Genomic DNA, 21,072 nt, shown 5'->3' with positions numbered 1-21,072 from the left:
GCCCACTAGTCGACTCAATGGCCCAGTACTGCTAGGTCATGACTCACAGTTACAGTCTCTGCTGGGGACTGGGGCATGGTGATCCATGCCTGTACGCCGAGGACTTGGGAGGCCAGGATGGGAGGGTCAACCCGGAACTCTACACCTGGAGTACGCAGTGAGCTGTAGGTGCCTTAACTACGCACTCTCCGTCTCACACGAGACGACAACCAACCAAACCAAAGTACAAAATAAAAAGGACAAACTGCTGTTCTCATGAAAGAATCGCCAGATTCCTTAGTAGTTTAAGGAAGCTGAGAGGAGTGGTGTATTCTATTCTAGGAGCAACTGAGGGAGATGGCGTGTGCTAAAGAGGCTGTTCCCAGGCATCGGAAGGCTAGAACTCATGTTCCAAGCTTCTCTGAAGACTTAGCCTCCAGCGACCCCAGGCCATTGCCCTGAGCAGCTGGGATGTGCACGAATAAAGTCAGACGAAGCAGTCTCTGCGCTTACGTTCTTCCTCTGTTATGTGGAAGTAACTTGACAAACGTCAGCGGTTACTAAATGACACTGTTCTGGACGTTCAAAAGGGTTCCATGGGGCATGAGCCACAAGGAAACAACCTAAACAAAACTCTATCCCCAGACCATTTTAAAGAGGCACCTGTGTCAGCATATTAGCTCAACTGTCCCTACGTCATGTATTTCTGGGGTCTAAATTACTTAGGTATCTACAGGGGACACCAGCTGGGTGTCTCAGCCCTGGCTACTGTGCTGTTCTCCCTCACACTCTTTCCTTAGAATTGAATCAGTCCACCCATAGCTTTAACCTCTGTAAGGATGATGCTGAAAGATGCTCCGGGCTAAGCCTGTCCCATCATTCACAGGCTGATGCTACCAGGGGCATACGTCATAGCTCATTATCACAGCTGATTTCAGAAGCACGGTAAGGGACTAAGGAACACCACAGTCATTAGAACAGTGCCTGTAAGCATCCCCTCATCCACACTCCTGTAAGCAACCCTAACTAAACTCCTTGGACCCCTCCCCCACACACACAAGGATATGAAAATAGAGGGGGGTCACTATTTGGTAAAGAAAAAGTGGAGGCACAAGGAGGTGTTAGAGCATAGTGGGGAGTGACTGTGGTCAAAATACACTGTGTGCACATATGAGGAAGCCATAGGAAATCTAGTAGTGTGTGCATAGGGCCCCAGAAGATATCGAACATTGGTGAAGACAGAGAAAGGACTCTTGGGTACTGCTGGCAGAAGGCAAAATGGTATCCTCTCTGTGGACACTAGCACCAGTCTAAATGGTCCTCAAAAACCTTAAAAATACAGTTACAAGATGCAGTAATTCCACTCCTGTGTGTATATGCAGAAGAAACAAATGCAGAGATTAAATAGATAAGTGCATAGCTGTGCTCACAACAACACTAAACGTAAGGGCCAGAAGGTGGTAGCAACTCAGGTGTCCACTGCTGGATGAACAGGCAATGAACCAAACAGGCATGTTCACACAATGGAGTGAGCATGGAACAGGAAGGAAACTCTGAAGCAGGTTACAACCCAGATGAATCCTAAGGCCATTATGCCAACTGAAATAAACCAGTTTCAAAAGGTCAAATAATGCATGTTGCCACTTAACCCATAGGGACAGAAAGCAGAATGGTAGGTGTGGTACAAAGACCTTCATTTAATAGGTACAGGGAGGCAGTGCTGCAAGATGAAAGTCTACACACGGATGGCAGTGCCAGTCTCCTGACACGAATGTGCTCGACTCCACTGTACTGTGTACTAAACGCAGGAGGAGTGGCAAATTTATTGCCTCCAGGCATAACATGAAGTGCTTATTGCTTGTATTATCTTGTTTAAAACCTATGCTTGCAATATAGACTTAAAAAAGTCTGAAGTGACGCAGGGGACTTTACTGTTTTGTCTGTCCCATGGCCCTTCCTATTTGCTTATGGTTTTAACCCCTTAGGGAAATGTTCCATCTGCACCCTCGGATAGCAATTAGCTTTCCCTGACCCGACTGGAATTAGTAGTGCTACCCTCCCTGGGTCAGTGAGGAAGGAGTAGGCCCACTTGGTCCAAGTCCATATCCCCTTGACCGCAGCAACTGCTTCAGGAGGTGTCCTCAGCGGGTGAGCCAAGCCCCCAGTGCTGCCTTGAGAGATGCTCCCTTTCTGTAGAAAGAGCAGAACTCCTGTTCTTTTTGGTCCCCAGGCTGTGAAGAATAATGGAGTTGCCCAAACCACACAGCCTCATGGTTTCCACACACCAACATGCTTAGCTCTAGGATCCTGTGATGATCTGGATGTGAAAGGCCCCACAGACCCATGAGTCTAAACACTTGGTCCCTATCTGGTGGTGTTGTTATGGGAGATTCTGGAACCATTTGGAGGTAGAGCCTCGCTGAGGCAGTGGGTCACAGGGTGAAGGGTGGGGTGGGCTTTGCATTTTATAAGCTGGCCCTGCCTCTGGCCCGTAGAGATGTGAGGAGTCCCAAGCCACACTCTCACCGGCATGAGCCCCACCACACCTTCCCCAGCATTCAGGACTGGGCCCTATCAGCCACAAGTCAAAACAAACACTGTTCTGCTCCTGCCAGGTAAGGTATCGCAGAGACGAGAAAAGTAATGGGGACAGATAGTATAAGAACTCGCCATCAATGTGAGCCAAACTCCTTTCGTGGCTATTTTGAGTGGGGTCCGGCTACTTGCAACAAAATGCACTCTAGATGCCATTAGTGGAGACCCAGATGCCAGGATCATCCAGAGTGATGCGAGAGCTGAAATCCTGAAGCAGCATCAGTTGTAAAGCACAATGCAGGAGCTAAAGGAAGAGCTGACCCAGAAGAAAAGGGGCCTTTCTAACCTTTGCTAGGACACAGTGCCAGTGAGCATTTGGTAGAAAATTAATCTTAGGATTAATTTTTAAAAATTATTTTCGGCCGCAGAGATGGTTCAGTGGTTTAGGAACACTTGCTGCTCCTAAATCCAGAATCCAGAACTCAGTCACATGGGATCCAATGCCCTCTCTTGAATTCTACTGGCACCAGGCGTGTGTGTGGTACACACACACAAAGGCAAAATACTCAAATACATCATAAAAACATTTAAAAATTAAAAATGTGTATATTAATTTAAAGTTTTATGTGTAATATATCTTGATCTCATGTCCAACAACATGATATCATAACAGTCTAAGTTCAAAAGTCGGTACAGTAACCAGAATCTCATTCTTCCAATGCTTTTCATTCTTAGTGCACGAGGTGTGTGCGTGGGAGGATCATGTATGAATGCAGTGTTCCAACGCGGACATCAGGAGAGGGCATTGTCCCTGTCGCTGTTCATTTGTTTTGTTTTTGTTTTTTTTTGAGGCAGGTCTCTCATTGAACCCGATGGGTGCTGTTTTGCCTGGGATCTTCCTGTCTCTGCCTACCAATGGTGGAGTTACAGACGTGCGGTCGTGCTTGGTTTCTATGGGTGCTAAGGGTTCAAACTCAAGTCCTTTGGCTTTCACAGCAAGTATTCTTATCCACCGAGTCATCTCCTTGGCCCCCAGGCCTTTTCTTTAGAAAGGAAGGTGTTTAAACTAATACACGTGTGCATTAATACAAACTAACAACCGAACTGACATAAGCAGGGCCTGAGGTGGCTCAGTGGGTAAAGGAGCTTGCCGACGCCACGCCTGATGACCTGGGCTCCATCTCTGGATTCTATAATGGAAGGAGAAAACTGACTCCCACAAACTGCCCAGAAGAGTGTGTATGTGTGTACAAAATAAATAAGTGTGATTTAAAGCCACCTGAACCACAGAGAACCCCGTTAAGTGTCTCTCTCCCCAGGCTTTGCATTTCCGTCTCGCAGGCGGGCAGTGGCCTGCTCTGACCTGTGGCCACTCGCGCCTTTCCCAGGATGGGAGCATGACCCACACTGTGCTGTGCTTTCTGCTCTTCTTCATCCCCTATTTACACTGTGTCTCGGAACTTGTTCCCTAGCCACAGAAGAGCACTCCTTAGGTAATCCACATGCAAACGGGCAATCTCAAGACAGCTCTGGAAGGTGGGGCTGGTAAGGTCTCCCAGGAGCTCACTCTTGGGTTCTATAGCTCTCTCTGCAAGGAAAAGTAAAATGGCTCCTAGCACCAGTCTGTCATCTTGTCATCCTGCAACCAGGAAATAACAAGAAACAGACTCTTCTGCCCTGACAACCAAGGCCCACCCAGGAGAGCCCGCAGCCAGCCACAGCTTAACAAAGATGCTGATTCTCAGGATGCTCTGAAAGGGACAAGCAGGATGGCCTGTCCCCCATATCAGTGTCCCTCAAGATCATAAGAACAAAGTTTAACCTTGGTTGGGAACAGGGACGACCCTGGCATGTGGAAAAGGACACATGACGAAGGATCTGTGGCTAACGACACACAGGTATTGGTCCACCGTACATTGTGTAGTTGAACTTCATTTGTTAGGACTCCATAGAGAGAAATGCACCAAAAACCTTCTGGTGATGTCCTGTTAGGCTGAGCCACAGCTGCGGCTTCGTGTTTGCTATCGTGACTCTACTCAACTGAATGCTGGTATATCCATCAAGTGTTTGCCCGTGGATCGAGCTGCCACGGCTGACTATGAACTGAACTGCTTGCTGATCTCCTGACAACCCAGATGGGATCTGCTCCAAAGAACCATTCTTAAAGAGTCTCACTTCCCCTGTTTCCTTTCTTTCCCACTCCTTCTGGTGGGTAGTGGGCTAGAAGGGAGGTTTAAGAACTATCATTAAAAGTAGGCTTTGAAAAATTGAAATTATACATGGGCTCACTTTTCTCACAGGTCTGGGGTCCAAGACCAGGGCACTGTTAAGTTTGGCCTCTCTCCACTCCGTGCCCTCACCGAGTCTTTTCTGAGTGAGCACATGTGGTTGAAATCTTCTTCTAGGGCTCAGAAGGGAGAAGGCCCAGGGACACAGCTACGCCTCCAGGGGCAGTCACTTTTGAGGACCCTGGGGAAGAGGGAACTTCCACAGCTGAGATTCAGAAAGGCTCAACCTGACCAAGTGCACACAGACAGACAGACAGCTTTGGGAGAGGTCCGCGTGGAAGCTGGCCAACAACCATGAGAGTGAGAGCTTGGAAGCTCGTTTCCAGTTCATCTCAAAAATGAGCTCAGAGGCCCTTGCTGCCAGTTTGACTGGAACTGCATGAGACACCTTAACCAAAGATGGATGGCTGCACCAGGAAGCCCCAGCCACAGAAACTGAGGTAAGAGAGGCTTGTAAAGCCCTAAGTTTGGGGATAAAAATTGTTACACAATACCTACTAACAAAGAAAAACTTGTGCTAACTGAGTATTTATGTGAAGAATAGTGTGGCTGGAGAGCTTTTCTGTGAAGTGGGGTGCAGGCCAAATACCTCTTCCTTTCAAGCTTTGGTGTAAATAAAACCATAATATATTCTAGTGGGCGTGAGGGTATTTGCCCTTTGAGGATTAAGACTGTTTGAGGTGTCACACGATAGTAAAAAGCAAAAGCAGAAAGCTAGCAGACTCCCTTCGCACTATCTCATCTGGCCTCCACAGCAGCCCTCTGAAAAAGACACGGCAGCTGTTTTAATTCAGGTGCACAGCACAGTATCTGGCATGTAACAGATAAAGTATTTCTAATGTCCGAGTCCAGCAAGGCCAGTGTCTATGTAGCCAACATGGCTAATGTGTGGCAAACTAAGGGACAGAACACAATTTCTACTAACTGTCTGTCCCACCTGTTTTCTATTTGCATTTTCTCTTCCTTAAAATTATGATTAAAAATAACTTTTGTTTGTTTTTTGGGACAGGGTTTTTCTGTGTAGCCCAGGCTGGCCTTGAACTCAGAAATCCTTCTGCCTCTGCCTCCCAAGTGCTAGGACTGAAGGTGTGCGCACCAAACCCAGCTCAGCTCTCCGACTATTGGTGCTTCACCACAGGCACACGGAGGTTCCCTTGGAGGCCAGAGATGTGCCATCTCCCTGGGGTTGGAGTTAAATGTGGCTATCAGGGGTGCTAGGAACAGAGCTTGGTCCCCTGGATCTCTCTCCAACTCACTTTGTTGCCTGAGCCAGGCCTCACTGAACCTGAGCTGACATGGCTGGTCTGACTGGCCTCTGACCTCTAGCAATCTGCCTGTCTCTGCAGTGATGAGCTTACAGGCCCTCCTCAGTATACTTGGCTCTGGAGACTGGAAAGCAAGTGCTCAGGTTTACATGACCGGCACTTACTGACTGACCCACTGACCCAGGCCCTAGAAAACCACCTTACGCTGGTTAGTGGCACACCCCTTTAACACCAGCACTTGGGAAGCAGAGGTTGGTGAAATTTCTGAGTTTGAGGCCAGTCAGGGTGAGATCCTGTCTCAAAGCAGACAACAACGACTAAATGAAGCTAAGAGCGAGTGTGTGATGAGATCAACACTAGTTCAAAGAAAACGTGACACATCCGAGTTAGGACATGAGCTATGAATGACACACGAAAGGTATTTGAAGGACAAAATATAACAACTGAGAATCAACTGGATAGGTACATGGGGTCGTGAGGGAAGGGGTGAAGAGACTCAGTCATGGCTTTGTCTCTGAGGAAGATGGCTGGCGAAGGTCTTAGGAGTATCTAAGAGAATCACAAGTTCAGTTTGGGGTATGTTATGCTTGAGAGGCCTGTGCAGTTAGCAGGAGAGATGTCCCAACATGTCTAGGATCTGTGGACCTACACAGAAGAGTGGGCTGAGGGTGATGCCCAGGGCATGCCCACTGAGAACAAGGCCTCCTGAACTCTGCTGTCTGTCCTGACCTGTGATGCCGGCACATGTGCCAGCTGTGGCTGGACATCTCTATTTGAAACTGCAGTACACGGAGTCAGCTGAAAATAGGGAGAGGATGAGGGCAGGACCCTGGAGAATGAGAAGTCAGCCAGGAAGAGAGTTTTGTATAAAGAGACTAGAAGAACAGACAGTTGGGGATGTGTATTTCACATTATCAAACTCAAAGCTCAGTACTGCTGAAGATCAATGCCTTAGCTATGTGTCTAACACCATTAATAGGTACCAGCAGCGGGGTCCTTGTCCTCAGTGGTTTGCCATTGATTACGCCATGCTCCAGGGAAAAGACCTCCATACTCATGCAAGCAGCTCTGACTACACACACACACACACACACACCACACCACACGAGGGGAGCTTGTTGACAAGAAGAAGGAGTGGAAGGGGGAATGGGTGAGGGAGGAAGTTAGGGACCTTTTGACTTAGTCATTATGTTATTTCATAGGTGGGCCAAATTTTGGGGTGAGCATGTGAGTACTGGGCACTGACTACACTGGAACTCTGGGGTGGCCATAATTAATTCTCAGAATTAACAGAGTAATATACCCCCAAACCACATGAGAACAATAAACCTGACAGGTGGAGAAAGAGCGGAAGTCTCAGATCCCAGAACTGTTGTTGTTGCTGTTGAGACAGAGTCTGAACACTGTAGCTCTGGCTGGCACGCACATACTGTGTAGATAAGGTTGACCTCAAAGTCTGAGACTCACCTGCTTCTGCTTCCTGACTACCGGGATTAAGGGCATGGCCACCATGCCTGGTACTTTCCCCTGATTCTGCCTATAAACTCTGTGTTGGTTTTTAACACTCCTTGCCAGGTATGAAAATTATTTTCTATTCCTTTTTTCCTTGAATGAGACATGGAAGTCAGCAAGTTAAGCTGGATTCAGCAAGCACACTACACGATGACTACAGACTGGAGAAATGTAACTTCATCTTAAAAATGTCAGGATGGTATCTAGCATTGTAGGGTCCAACGGATTTGAGACCCGCTTTAAAGCCTCTTGGAGGACAGGCTCTTCAGTCTTTAATATGACTTTCAGAACTGGCCCCCGAAGGCAGCATTCCTCAGACCAGATGGAGGTGGAAGCCTGCACACTTTGAATACACTTTGGGAAACATGGCCCCAATTTTACCAGCTAGGAGAGAGTGGATGACCTGTCCAAGCTCACACAAATGGCAAGCTGAGGTGAGAAGCGCCCTTCCCCTTCGGAACCCCGCCTTCTGTTTAGCACACCAGGCTCTGGTATGCACAGCACGTTCAGTGCTAAACCTGTGGAGGGCAGAGTGGCAACAGAGCACAGACACCCCGACTTCTGGAGTCTCTCTTTTGGTAGCAATGACAAAGATCAATGGGATGACCTCCCTGGGAGCCCTTCAGCTGTTTAGGCAGGGTGGGGTGGGAGTCAACACGGAGGGAGGAGGGTGGGGGAGGAGCTCCTGGGATGCTTAAAAGAAAAGTGGATTTATGAGAGGCTAATTCCTGGAACAGATGTGAAACCGAATACTTCACAGCCCATTCCTGCCCTGCTGTCAGGCAGGGAAATGAAAGCAGGGTTCACCTAGACTGCGGCACCAGGCTTTGCTGCCTTCAAAACTCCCATGACCAGGGCACAGGCCTTTCCTGCTCCTCCCTCCTCCCTCTGGAGCTAAGGGGAGAGCGAGCTGACTGTTCAGAGAGGCTGTCTGCCCTTTCCTCCACCTGACAACTTCAGAGTGGGGACACGTGGCAGGTTCCAGACCTCCTTTACCCAGGGACACAGCTGTGTTCCTGCCCTGGGCCATGAGGAAGCAGTTGCTTGTAAATGTGATTTAGAATCCTGACAGCTCATCTGTGGATAGGGAGAAATCAGAATTAGTCTAATTACAAGTGAGTGCCCTCTTGAAGAGGCCACAAGCACAGAAAATATTAGACTGATGGTTGGCGGTTCTATCTTCCTAAGACCCAAGGTTTGTGAGGCAGAGAGATGATGAATTAAGGAAAACTGACATCCTGGCCGTGTACATGTATGACACTGAGTGCACGTGTGTAAGCATGCATGTATGTGTGTGCATGTTCTCCATCCATCACAGCAGCCTGGGCCTCAGCATGTGTTAGATACTCAGTGGTGAACCAAGCTGACAGAAGCTCATGGCTTCTTTGGTTAACATAAAAACGCAGAGTTCCCTAAAGACATGGGCAGTAAGGCCAGAATTCCTGGGGGAGTCAGTAGCAGGCCCCCACTTTTTCAGACCCGGCATGACTGCAGAGGGTTAGCTAAGAAAATGTTTGATGCTTCACAGAAGAAAAGTACCAGGCACAGTGGAGGTTCAGCCACATGGTTGGTCTCTGTGGCCTGGCAGCAGGGCCCTGTGGAGGGAGGTGGGAGGTGGGAGGCGGGAGGCGGGAGGCAGGAGGCGGGAGGCGGGAGGCGGGGCTGGGATCAGCAGGGGAAGGATTATCCAGGGCAGGGAAGCAAGTGCAGGGCAGCCAGCCCCATTCTCAGCTGCTCCCTAACGGATTTGGAGCAGGAGGTGAAGCTTAAGGCCCTGAAACTATAGTCAAGGTCCCCTGAGCTCTGGGTGGACTAAAGCCATAGAAGTCCTCTGGAGCCTGTCACCTTTCCAAACAGGGACTGCAAGTGAGGCCAGGCCTAGTAACAGCTGCCACACACCAAATGCAGTAGCTTGCTTGGCAATGGGAAACACTGTGGGCAACACGGCCCCAAGCCTTTCCTTGTAACATCTCACAGCACACATAAAACAAAACGGACAAAAACTATTGGATAAACCAGTACTGCCTTTCATGAACAGGACACACTAAATAGGCACTTTTAACCCTTTAAATGTCTATTGGAGATTGTTTTTTAAATTTACTTTTAAGGGCTGGAGAGATGAATTCAGTGGTTAAGAGCACTGACTGCTCTTCCAGAGGTCATGAGTTCAATTCCCAGCAACCACATGGTGGCTCACAACCATCTGTAAGGGGTTCTGATGCCCTCTTCTGGTGTGCAGGCATATAAAATAGATAGGCTTATAAAAATTACTTTTTTTTTTTTTTTTTTTTTCCGGAGCTGGGGACCGAACCCAGGGCCTTGTGCTTCCTAGGTAAGCGCTCTACCACTGAGCTAAATCCCCAGCCCCATAAAAATTACTTTTAAAGATACATTTTTATTTCTTTTAATTAAGTATAAATGTACTGGTGCCCAAGTTGGCCAGAGGTATCAGGTCCCCCAGGAGCTGGAGTTACAGACTCTTTGACTGTAGGTGTTTGAACCTGCACTCTGGTCATCTGGAAGAGCAGTACATGCTCTTAACCTCTAAGCTAAAGCTCCAGCCCTAAATGAGCTTTTGTTATAGTGTGTGTGTGTGTCTGTGTGTGCATGTGTGTATGTGTGATGTATGTGTGTGTGTGTGTGTGTGTGTGTGTGTGTGTGTGTGTATAGGGGAGGAAGGAAGGAGCAATACTTTTACTGTTGACACCAAAGAGCAGGGGAATATACCAGAGGTAAGACCAACTTTTCTGCTCTAAGTGACCTGCCTGGTGGACTCAGAACACACGCCCACAAGAACAGCTGAAGACCAGTAGACAGGAAAGACTACATGCCTGAAAGCAGAACACTCTGTTCCCATAACTGGCTGAAAGAAAACAGGAAAACAGGTCTACAGCACTCCTGACACACAGGCCTATAGGATGGTCTAGTCACTGTCAGAAATAGCAGAACAAGGTAAGACCAGAGACAACCTGATGGCAAGAGGCAAGCGCAGGAAACCAAGCAACAGAAACAAAGACTACATGGCATCATCAGAGCCCAATTCTCCCACCAAAGCAAACACTGACTATCCAAACACACCAGAAAAGCAAGATCTAGATTTTAAATCACATTTGATCATGATGACGGAGGACTTCAAGAAAGACATAAAGAACTCCCTTATAGAGAAATGCAGGAAAACACAAATAAACAAGTAGAAGCCATAGAGAGGAATCACAAAAATCCCTGAAAGAATTACAGGAAAACACAAACAGGTGAAGGAATTAAAAATGGAAATAGAAGAAATAAAGAAAGCACAAAGGGAGACAACCCTGGATATAGAAAACCAAAGGACCCAAACTGTAGCTCAGTGACAGGACACTTGCCTGGCCTGTTAGGGGCCCTGGGTTCAATCCTCAAAACTGGGGAAAAAAATTGAATAAACTTTAGGGGGCTGGAGAGATGGCTCAGCGGCTAAGAACACTGACTGCTCTTTCAGAGGTCCTGGGTTCAATTCCCAGCAAACACATAGTAGCTCACAACCATCTATAACAGATTCTGGTGTATCTCAAGACAGCTACAATGTACTCATATACATTAAATAAATAAACTTAAATCGATGCAAAAATACTCAATAAAATTCTAGCAAACCGAATCCAAGAGCACATCAAAACAATCATCCACCATGATCAAGTAGGCTTCATCCCAGGCATGCAGGGATGGTTTAATATACGGAAAACTATCAACATGATCCATTATATAAACAAACTGAAAGATAAAAACCACATGATCATTTCATTAGATGCTGAGAAAGCATTTGACAAAATTCAACATCCCTTCATGATAAAAGTCATGGAAAGAATAGGAATTCAAGGCCCATACCTAAACATAGTAAAAGCCATATACAGCAAACCAGTTGCTAACATTAAACTAAATGGAGAGAAACTTGAAGCAATCCCACTAAAATCAGGGACTAGACAAGACTACCTACTCTCTCCCTACTTATTCAATATAGTCCTTGAAGTTCTAGCCAGAACAATCAGACAACAAAAGGAGGTCAAGGGGATACAGATTGGAAAAGAAGAAGTCAAAATATCACTATTTGCAGATGATATGATAGTATATTTAAGTGATCCCAAAAGTTCCACCAGAGAACTACTAAAGCTGATAAACAACTTCAGCAAAGTGGCTGGGTATAAAATTAACTCAAATAAATCAGTAGCCTTCCTCTACACAAAAGAGAAACAAGCCGAGAAAGAAATTAGGGAAACGACACCCTTCATAATAGTCCCAAATAATATAAAACACCTCGGTGTGACTTTAACCAAGCAAGTGAAACATCTGAATGATAAGAACTTCAAGACTCTGAAGAAAGAAATTGAAGAAGACCTCAGAAGATGGAAAGATCTCCCATGCTCATGGATTGGCTGGATTAATATAGTAAAAATGGCCATTTTACAAAAAGCGATCTACAGATTCAGTGCAATCACCATCAAAATTCCAACCCAATTCTTCATAGAGTTAGACAGAAAAATTTGCTTATTCATCTGGAATAACAAAAAATCCAGGATAGCTAAAACTATCCTCAACAATAAAAGGACTTCAGGGGGAATCACTATCCCTGAACTCAAGCAGTATTACAGAGCAATAGTGATAAAAACTGCATGGTATTGGTACAGAGACAGACAGATAGACCAATGGAACAGAATTGAAGACCCAGAAATGAACTCACACACCTATGGTCACTTGATTTTTGACAAAGGAGCCAAAACCATCCAATGGAAAAAAAGATAGCATTTTCAGCAAATGGTGCTAGTTCAACTGGAGGTCAGCATGTAGAAGAATGCAGATCGATCCATGCTTATCACCCTGTACAAAGCTTAAGTCCAAGTGGATCAAGGACCTCCACATCAAACCAGATACACTCAAACCAATAGAAGAAAAAGTGGGGAAGCATCTCGAACACATGGGCACTGGAGAAAATTTCCTGAACAAGACACCAATGGCTTATGCTCTAAGATCAAGAATCGACAAATGGGATCTCATAAAACCGCAAAGCTTCTGTAAGGCAAAGGACACGGTGGTTAGGACAAAACGGCAACCAACAGATTGGGAAAAGATCTTTACCAATCCTACAACAGATAGAGGCCTTATATCCAAAATATACAAAGAACTCAAGAAGTTAGACCGCAGGGAAACAAATAACCCTATTAAAAAATGGGGTTCAGAGCTAAACAAAGAATTCACAGCTGAGGAATGCCGAATGGCTGAGAAACACCTAAAGAAATGTTCAACATCTTTAGTCATAAGGGAAATGCAAATCAAAACAACCCTGAGATTTCACCTCACACCAGTGAGAATGGCTAAGATCAAAAACTCAGGTGACAGCAGATGCTGGCGAGGATGCGGAGAAAGAGGAACACTCCTCCATTGTTGGTGGGATTGCAGACTGGTACAACCATTCTGGAAATCAGTCTGGAGGTTCCTCAGAAAATTGGACATTGAACTACGTGAGGACCCAGCTATACCTCTCTTGGGCATATACCCAAAAGATGCCCCAACATATAAAAAAGACACGTGCTCCACTATGTTCATAGCAGCCTTATTTATAATAGCCAGAAGCTGGAAAGAACCCAGATGCCCTTCAACAGAGGAATGGATACAGAAAATGTGGTATATCTATACAATGGAGTACTACTCCACTATGAAAAACAATGACTTGGGGCTGGGGATTTAGCTCAGTGGTAGAGCGCTTACCTAGGAAGCGCAAGGCCCTGGGTTCGGTCCCCAGCTCCGAAAAAAAAAAAAAAAAAAAAAAAGAAAAACAATGACTTTATGAAATTCATAGGCAAATGGATGGAATTGGAAAGTATCATCCTGAGTGAGGTAACCCAATCACAGAAAAACACACATGGTATGCACTCATTGATAAGTGGCTATTAGCCCAAATGCTCAAATTACCCTAGATGCACAGAACACATGAAACTCAAGAAGGATGACCAAAATGCGAAAGCTTCACTTCTTTAAAAGGGGAACAAGAATACCCTTGGGAGGGAATAGGGAGGTAAAATTTAGAACAGAGGATGAAGGAACGCCCATTCAGAGCCTGCCCCACATGTCGCCCATACATATATAGCCACCAAACTAGATAAGATAAAGAAGTGCAGGCTGACAGGAACCGGACATAGATCTCTCCTGAGAGACACAGTCAGAATATGGCAAATAAATAGGCAAATGCCAGCAGCAATCCACTGAACTAAGAACAGGACCCCTGTTGAAGGAATCAGAGAAAGGACTGAAAGAGCTTGAAGGGGCTTGAGACCTCATATGTACAACAATGCCAACCAACCAGAGCTTCCAGGGACTAAGCCGCTACCCAAAGACTATACATGGACTGACCCTGGACTCTGACCTCATAGGTAGCAATGAATAGCCTAGTAAGAGCACCAGTGGAAGGGGAAGCCCTGGGTCCTGCCAAGACTGATCCTCCAGTGAACGGGATTGTTGGAGGGGAGGACGATAATGGGGTGAGGATGGGGAGGGGAACACCCTTAAAGAAGGGGAGGGGAAGGGTTAGGGGGATGTTGGCCCGGAAACTGGGAAAGGTAGTAACAATTAAAATGTAAATAAGAAATACCCAATTTAATAAAGATGGAGAAAAAAAAAAGATGAGTGGGGGTTGGGGATTTAGCTCAGTGGTAGAGCGCTTGCCTAGCAAGCACAAGGCCCAAGGTCCCCAGCTCCGGGGGGGAGGGGAGGGGGAAGATGAGTGGCCTGTGTCATTACATTCAGCCTGTACGTTTTACATCAATAGAACTGTGACACCTGGCACTCTGTGACTGGCTTTCCTCCATGCTTTCCGAGCATGTCCAGGCCTGTGTGCAGCAGCATCTCACTCTTTTACATAGCTGTGCGCGTACTGTATTTCATGCTTTATCATTTGGTAGACGTCAGGTTGCTTTCACATAATGGTTCTTCTGAGCAATGCTACCATCCACCCCTGCACTCAACACCGTCACTTACGGGGTGGCTGGGTTAATTGGCAACTGCACATTTAACTCTGGGGGACTGCTAACTGTTTCTGAAGCAGCAGCACCACTTTACAGCCTCGTCAGCAGTGTGGAAAGACCCCGATTTCTCTCCATCTCCACTCACACCTGTTATTACCCAGCTCTGATTATAGTCACCCTCCCGCGTGTGAAGTGGCTTTGGTCTGCACTCTCCAAATGACACATCTTTTCTAGGTGGTTATTGGCCACTTGCACATGTTCTTTAAAGGGATGTCTTTGAAACCCTCAGTTTACTTCTAAAATTGCCTGTCCCTTTATTGAGCTGTAAGAATATACATGATTTGCAGTTATTCTCTCCCACGCTGTCCCTCTCTGTGTGTGTATTTTGGTGTGGTCCATGCTGGCATGCATGCACGCAACTTCGTGTGGCCCTGTGTGCAGAGGCCAGAGGACAACATGAGATATTCTGTTCTCACTCTCTACCTTGTTCCCTTGACACAGGGTCTCTCACTGAACCTGGAGCTAGAGTGATGTGCAGCAGGTCCCCAGGACCTTGCTCTCTCTGCCCGCTCCCCTCATCAGTGCTGAATTGGAACTCAGGTCCTCATGCTTGTGCAGCAAATGCCCTTACACACTGACTCCTCCCCAGCCTCCCGTTTGGCTCTGCACCTTTCTTGATGGATTCTTCTGAAGCACACAGTTCAAGCTTATGGATGAATCTGCTCTAACTGCATGGCTTCCTGTGTGCTCTATGGGGCTGTACAAAGAAAGAGCTGCTCGGCCCAAGTCAAAGAGCACGCACGCTCCTATACAGTCTAGGCATTTTCTCCTCAATGCTTGTATTTGGACAACTTGGGGTTCATTTTTATATACAGCATGAGCCATCTTTATTCTTTTGGAGGTGGACAGGCCACTGTTGGAGGAGATTTGTTGGTGAGGCCATTCTTTCTCCACTGTATAACTCTGGTAGTCTGGTTCCCAGTCAGTGGCATCATGTATGGCTTTATTTTTGGACATTTAATTCTACTGTAACTTGTCCTACGTCACACTTACTATTGCATAGCATCTGTATTCATTACTTTAACTCCTATTTACTCCTGAGTAAGCGTCTGCTTTGGGTTGTCATTAGTTACCAGGCCCCGCCCCTACTATTTTTTTTTTTTTAAATCTCAGTGAAAACTTAAACACAAAAAACCACCTTCAAATGCACCAGGGTCCTTAAGAAGCTCTTTTAGTTCTTACTGCGGCCAGCCACACTGTGAGCAAACCTGAGGGACTTTCTAAGGTGGCAGAACAAGCTCAGAATGCAGGTCTAAGGAGTTCCACAGCCCAACCACGCCTCTGCTGCAGGACATTTGAGAGTGGCCTGCACACAACTCAGGATACGATTTGGTGTGTCACTGTTATAATGAGCCAAGACAATGGCGTTACTTCAATTAGCAAGTTGGACTTTCCCATCTATGGCTCATTTCCCACTTCTATCTCTGCCAGGAAGACGGAAGATGGAGATTCTCAAGTATTTCTAGAACCTCCATGTGACAGGGACCCTAATGCCATGTGCTGGCCAGGAAGAGGGCAAAGAAATGTGTGGCATGAAATGTGGCTAAGTGGTTAAAAGTCCTGGCTCCTACAGAACGCTCATAACCATTTGTAACTCCAGGGCAAGGGGATCCAATGCCTACTTCTGAGTCCTGTGGCAAAATACTTACACACATAGTTGTTTTAAAAGGTAGACAATAGTAAGATGGCCTGACCCACATATGTTTGTATATTGCCAGGAATCCTGGGAAGAGCAAGCCTTTTGTGATAATAGGCGGACTGCAGGGGGACCCAGGCCACATGGACCAGCAGCTCCACTAGAAAAAGGAAGCTGATAAAACTAAGCTCCCTGAGGGGCCCAGTGCTCAGAGGCAGCCTCTGGACCCGAGCTGCCTGCATCTGAATTTCAGCCTTACCACTGTCTGCACAGCTTGGACAAGCTACCCCCACCCTGTACACACATTTTCCTCAGATACAAAAGTGAGGTAGCAAACACCCACTTTTCTGTAGCATTCCCACATTACACAGTCTGTAACCATTTTGGAAACTTTTAACAGATACACAGAACATACAACTTACCATGCTGACAATCTAAATCATAGTTGAGTCTTATGAGCATCCCAACCGCATTTTGTGAAACTAATCTGCGTCCATTAAACACTACCCCTCCACTGTCTCTTCCTCTCTAGTCCTCAGCAGCCACTGTCTCCACTTGTTTTTTTTTTTTTTTTTCCTTTTTTTTTTTTTTTGGAGCTGGGGACCGAACCCAGGGCCTTGTGCTTGCTAGGCAAGCGCTCTACCACTGAGCTAAATCCCCAACCCCCAGTCTCCACTTGTTAATGTAATGGTAGCTAGCCTAACTGGGGTGAAGTGGGCGAAGTCACTCCTCTCGTGAGTACTTGGGAAGTCTTTTCACACGTACCCACCATTGTAGTCTTTCTTTGGGAGAAATGTCTATCCGAGTTTTCTGTCCAGTTTAAACTGGGTTGACCTATTCTGAAGATGAACGTTCTTACGTTTATCATACAGAGGAGAAAACTGAGGCTCAAAGAAGTTAGTGGGTGTACTAAATTGCCAACTGGGAGGGAGGCAGAGTCCATATTGATTGGCCTAACTTCAGAATCGTGCCATTTCTATCTCATCTTCCGAATTCTCCGAGGATGTAGACACAGCTCCTGACAGTGACAATAATAATGCTACACAGGGCTGAACTCATGGAAAAGTGAACACGATAAAGGCCAAGAGAGCTTTGGTTCTGTCCTGAGTCCTACAGAAATAGACGGTGCATTGCTCTAGTTTTGCTGTCGCTACGTTGCACTTGATGCTCACTACTCGTCACAGCCCTGACGGGAACAGCCTCCAGCATATGTGCTCCATCACTGGAGAGAGGCCTGACAAACTCATACAAAGTTCACAATTAAAAGTGTGTATATATGTATGTACACGCACACACACACACACACACACACACACACACACACACACACACACACACACACACAGAGCACTTTTCATGTTCAGAAGAAAATCTCATCTTAGTGAAGCGATAAAACCTGGAAAGGGCTCTAAGGGGTGCAGAAGAGGAAAACACATGGAAGGACAAATGTAGCTCAAACTGAGCCTCACTGTGACTTTGCTTCCCTACAGGAAGCCATTGGTGCATGGCCTGCAGTCAAGGCCCTCATAAGGAAACAGCATCAGAACAAGGGGGTTGATAGTGAGGTCAGGAAAGCAGGTCAGATGTCATATCTAGAGTAGCCATCAGTGCTTACTTTATATGAAATAGTTTTACAGTGCCGAGGAGACGGCACACCTAATTTTGAAATTGTGTAATAATGAAGTGTATCATTTATGAATTTTCCATCACATTTTATCTTCTGAGATTATTCAATGCACTACAGGAACAAAACAAAACGAAACAAAACCAGGATATTTTCCAGAAGACAATTTATGTATGTGGATATGTGTTATTTATTTTAGATCTCATATTTCAAGGCACTGAAACACTCTGGGTGATCTCTTGAGTCCCTGATACTGGGAGTCAAACTCTGCCTTCAGTCTGTGGTCTTATTGAAGATACAAAAAACCAAGCAGCGACGAGAGATGACAAAATACAGGGAACTGTTAAACTTGATGATGAACTGTTAGGTCTCAACTGACTAGAGAAGTGCAATTTTACATGTAAGGCTTACTGGAGGAAGCAAAGTTTAACTGGTTCCCTCAGAATGGGAAGGGTTTACAAATGTACAGACATCCAAATACTAGCAAAATGAACCAAAGAAGTACAGCCTTCACCCATTCATGTCCTCAGCAGGATTTTGCAGCTGCTGCTGTGCTCTGATACTTTGCTGGGATTTCAGACTAGATCTGATTCGTACCTTCTAGAAACCCAAAAGGCGGTCAAGAAATCTGTGAAGGCTGAGTGTGGGAGCAGCAATCAGAGCTCTGACAGAGCAGAGCCAAAAACACTAAGTCAGAGCAGGGGGGGAACAGGCCAGGGCTGGGCAGGAGGGAAGCTGCTTGGGCCAGACATGGAGAGAGATGGAGGGAGGGAAGGGAACAGGACGGGAGAGAGAGGAAGAGCAGACAGCAGAACCCACTTCTGTAAGTACAGGCCCAGGACACAGGCTGTACGGTGTGGAGCCGGCATTTGTGCTGCCTGCTTCCTGACCATGTGGTGCATCGTCTCCACACATCGAGAGGAGAGCCGGGTATCTGAGCCCCTGCATAAGTGTCCAACTAGCCCTGAGAGAAGCTATATTTAGGATGGCCTAAGTCACATACAATATATACAGTCCTCCAGCAGTCATCACCCACCCCTGGGTTGGTTATGTGACTGCAAAGGCTCACTTCTGGCTTCATCCTGTCATGGCGCCATCCTTACTGACATGCACCGTAATATTTGTCCTGCATGTACATCATGTCAGAAAGTTGCCAAATAAAACACATTTCTGGGCTAGCTGGCTAGGAGTGGTATTACTTCACTCCGTGAACTCTACATAAAGCACACTAAATAGTTACTTTGGAGTAAGATGTAGGAAAAAGCTTGATTTTCACCTCCTGTAGCTTTTTGGGGGTGGGGGGTAGGGGCAGTGCTGGGAAAGCAAACTCTAGAGCTCCATGCAGGATCGGGCTCTGCTACTGAGCGCCCTTTTCAGTGATGAGCACTGTATCCTGTGTCCTTGCTCTGGATGACACAGCCCTCAGGACCAAGTTTCACCTCAGCTACAGTTTATCTGACCTCTCATTAAAAGGGGGGGGTTTTCTCGTGTCTTGATTTGGGTTTCCCTTCACATTTCATGCTTTTTATTTTATTACTATTTTGCATTATAGTTTGAGACTTTATGTCGGAGGTGAAGTTTATGTTATACCTGCTTAGTTATAATCTCATCTGAAAGAAGATGGTAGCCCATGGATAAACTGGCATCTTTGACTGTTCACCTCATGCTACACTAGCACAGGCTGGCATGTGCCTGGAAGGCTGCTGCCACTGAGGAGAGAGCGCTCTGGCCACCAGTGCGCACTTGCTGATGAAAGAGCGGGAAGAGTTCTGATCATGTATTTTTTCTTAAGAGTAGATGCAAAATGGTGTCCAATGCCAGGTGGGCCAGGAGTCCTCCAGTGCTGATATCCTGCAAATTGTACTTGGTAATAACATTTGTAGTTTTTAATCAGATAATATAATATGGAATTTAAAAAAGCTGTTCTTAGAAATAAGACTCTTCCCAACCTTTACTTTGTAGCTGTTTGCCTTCTTCTTGCTATGGCTATGTGCACACTTACCCTCCCTTATGTGGAGGGTCAGAGGGCTGTGTGTGTGCGAACAGATGCTCAGTCAGAGGAGCGGGCTAACTGAGCACTGCTGTGCTGCTCAGGCAGGTGGCCGTTTTCATGAGCCTGGTCCCTAAGAAGACTGTCCATTCTCCAGTAACTTCCCTTCTTAGAGGTACACTGGGGGCTTTTCTCCTTTTGTCTATATGGTGTGTATATAGGATGTGTGTGTATTCATGTGTGTGAACTACTCTTGTACTCACTTGAAGTAGATTCTCTTTGTCATGGGCTAATGCATACACCAGGCGTGCTAGCTCCCTGAGCTTCCAGAGAGTTCCCTGTGTCTACCTCCCATTTTGCTATACAATTACTGCGATTACAGCCATGCACTATTATGCCTGGCTTTATGTGGGCTCTGGGTATTGGAATTCAGGCCTCATGCTGCTACAGAAAGCACCTGACCCACTGAACCACTTCCCTAGATCTTGGGGTGTTTCTCTTCTTAATGACTAAAAGTCCACCATGGACAACTCTGACCCTATGCATAAAGAAGACATAGTTATTTGCACACATGCATAAGAGAAGAAGGATGAACAAATACAAAACAGAAGACCAGAGGAGAACCTTCTAAGAGCAGCAGTTTTGAAAATTTCATATTCTAATGTCTGGTTAAAAACTATGAATAGTTAGTTCATTAGCCAATACAGCTCTGAGTTCAATTATGAAAACAAATTTATCAAAATTTAAAATACCTACATTTGGGCTGTCATCTATTTATGAATTTCCATGGCAAATTACAAGTGACTAGGAAGTAGGGAGGGGGACAAAAAAACCCTCAATTATTTCAGTACAGAAATTTAAAAAAACAACTTGTACTTAACAACAAGAGACTAATAAATAAAAGTGACTCACCACCAGCTGACTTTTCTCCTCACCCAAGAGAAAAGTTGGCTTTCCTACTTACATCTCTCTGTTGTGGTGGGCTTAGTGGTTATGTTTTACTGAGGTAGCTAAAGGCACACTTTATCCATTCAAGCTACTCCTCTCTGGTGTCAGGTAACAAGATTAGCTGGACCAGGCTAAGAGCGGAGAGCCCTTGCTATGCAGCTGACTGGAATACCCACACGCAGAAGGTGGGACACTAGTCTAAGTGATGGCTGCTGTCGTCTAACTAGTGATGCTTTTCACCCTGAGGAC

The 21,072-nt window shown here is 46.1% G+C and overlaps 1 protein-coding gene across 50 annotated transcripts in view; it reads right to left on the bottom strand.

Annotated features, from left to right (window-relative positions):
- Ttll5 (tubulin tyrosine ligase like 5) overlaps positions 1–21,072 on the bottom strand; it is a 218,128-nt gene that overhangs the window by 6,210 nt on the left and 190,846 nt on the right.

Source organism: Rattus norvegicus, chromosome 6, assembly GCF_021556685.1.
Source record: "Rattus norvegicus strain SHRSP/BbbUtx chromosome 6, alternate assembly SHRSP_T2T, whole genome shotgun sequence".
Lineage (NCBI taxonomy): Eukaryota > Metazoa > Chordata > Mammalia > Rodentia > Muridae > Rattus > Rattus norvegicus.
This window is presented reverse-complemented; position numbering and strand designations above follow the sequence as displayed.